At 44.7% G+C, this 2,500-nt stretch overlaps 1 protein-coding gene across 6 annotated transcripts in view; it reads right to left on the minus strand.

Annotated features, from left to right (window-relative positions):
- mast2 (microtubule associated serine/threonine kinase 2) overlaps nt 1–2,500 on the minus strand; it is a 169,313-nt gene that overhangs the window by 42,529 nt on the left and 124,284 nt on the right. The gene's annotated exons all lie outside the window — the stretch shown is intronic.

Consider the following 2,500-nt stretch of genomic DNA (forward strand, 5'->3'; position numbering starts at 1 on the left):
CTCAGGTGTGCAAGAGCTCCCTAACCTCTGTTTTCATCTAGGATACTTTTTTAGTTGATAAGTTTAAAGGCGTATGATTTGATCGGACAATTTAGAAACAGTTCTCAAATGGAACCGGTTCTGGGTCTGAATCATTCTGGAAAGGCTCAGTGGTTCACAGCGAGGATGGAGCGAGGTTCAACACTTTGTCAGCACATGATTGGATAAAGAGATTAATACCTGGACTCTGCTGTCAGCAAACACAGTTCTTCTCTTTCTTCTGTTTTTATTCATGTTTTAGAAAACGCTCCACCTTCTTTGGAATCGGGGTTGTCGTACGAAGATGTCTATTCACTCTGATACCAAGAAATCGTTAAACTGCTTGCCTGGAAACAATAATAACAGAGGCGCTGCCGTCAGTTGGTAACAGAGCGATCAGAACACTGGCTACGGCAGCCCTGACTGGACAATTACTGTAATTTATCACCGATCTTCACGTGGAGACAGCAGCAGCGAATCCAAAGTCCCTTTAAACACACATTTTAATAACACAATCTTCACAGATGATACTGTCAGCTCTCTACTGCAGCATACACATGTTTAGCGATGATACCATGGCAACAACATCATTTTAAGCTCTGTGTGTGTGTGTGTGTGTGTGTGTGTGTGTGTTTATCCTTTAAACTGCTGTATGCAGTTTTGAGCAAACTTCACTCCTTCAAAGGTTTCCATGCACTCATACACTTGTTTTTTTGTTTTGTTTGTTCTTATAGTTTGAGAGAAGCAATGTCATTTCAGCTGAAATCAGAGCAGGAATTATATGTTTAGAAAAAAAAGTCAATTCAGGCTCCATCACTAATGGCTGAGCAGTCGTTACGAGGTTGATCCTGCAGTGAAATGGGTGGAGTTCAGCTCCGCTCGGCTGAGATCATATTTGTTTTTTATGTGTGTGTGTGTGTGTGTGTGTGGGTAGGTGTCTGCACACACTGCTGTACAAAAGATGTTTATCGAGAAAAGAGCAATCTGCTTCAAAGCTGTGACACCCGTCCCCCGACAGAAGGGAAGAGGAGGAAATAAAGCGGCAGCCTTCACACCTCACAGCTCCAACACACCCACAGGTTGGATTTTTCCACTTAGCTGTTTGCTCTGAAGTTCAGAGTGTCCATAACGACGCGAGGCTCGTTACGCTCACAGGAAATGACAGATGGAGGAGGGGGGCCGTGATGAGGCCTCCAGGTACACTGGGATGATGTCTTTTTAAAGCAACACATTTCTACAGCTGCTGCCTTTCGGGCCCAAAACACACAAAGATGCCAGTTTTATTTTTTAATGTAAATCATCGCAGTCATCAAGAAGAACTGAGCTCAGAGCTGGATCCAAAAGGTGGTCCCCAGGGATCTATTCTGGGCCCTGTCCTGTTCTTCACATGTGACACTGTATCACGGTAATGAAAGCACCCACATCTATGATGGCACAGTCTCAAACTGTAATGCTCAGTCCACAAGAGTAGAGGAAGAGGAGAGGAGAGCGACCTTCATCCCTGAAGTATTTCATTTCTGTTTTATCACCTCATCGTCTGCTGATAACAGAAGCAATAAGACGAACGTGGACACGCAGCACGGCTCGCGGCCTGCTTTTTTTAATTATCGTCATCGTGTGCAGCGTTGATTGGTGGACGATGGCACCCGACAGCACGCTCAGCTCAACAGCCGCTTTCTCGTCATCTCTTCGGCTCGAAAACGTCTAAAGTGAAGAAGAGGACGCTCACACACACGCTGTCCTGACTCTGACAGGCTCTCACAGCGCCTGCAACAGCTAACAGCATGTGTGCTTTGTGTTAATTGGCCCGTCACATCTGCTGGCTGTAATTATGAGGCTGTGTGGTGCTCTGACTGGCCGAACCTGGCGGGATGATCAGAAGACACGAAGCGATTAGGACTGAAACCTTCACTACAGTTAATGATCGTGTGTCTCTGTTTCAGGCTTGTCTTACTGCAGATCTTCACCTTTGCTGTCCTGTTTCTATATTTGTGAGGACCAGTTGACTGTTAGGATTTAGGTTTAAGGATTTTTTGGAAGTGAGGATATTTAGCCTCACTTCAAAGGGCTGTTTAAGGATTCAGGTCTTCACATTAGAATACATTTCAGGTAAAGGTGAGTGTTTGGGGCGAGCGAATGCATCATGTCGTGTGTGTGCGTACTTAATTGAACTTTATGAGTGTGAGAAGGGAATATTGAGGGTTTGATCAGTCGCAGGTTTGTGTCTAATTCATACACCCACCTGTCAAATAATTACTACATGTAAAGAAGATATGGCACACTGTGTGTGTTTGTGTGTGTGTGTGTGTGTGTCCTGCCATCTGTTGAGATGTGCAGCATCAGCAGTTTGAAGGTAGCATGTGGTCTACACACACAAACACACACACCTATATGAAGGATGAGCTGCCATGTCGGATATTCGATGTGTGTTCAGGCAATTTCTTCATCAAAACGAACACATACACACACACAGAATTTAATG

This window comes from Chelmon rostratus, chromosome 4 (genome assembly GCF_017976325.1).
Source record: "Chelmon rostratus isolate fCheRos1 chromosome 4, fCheRos1.pri, whole genome shotgun sequence".
Lineage (NCBI taxonomy): Eukaryota > Metazoa > Chordata > Actinopteri > Chaetodontiformes > Chaetodontidae > Chelmon > Chelmon rostratus.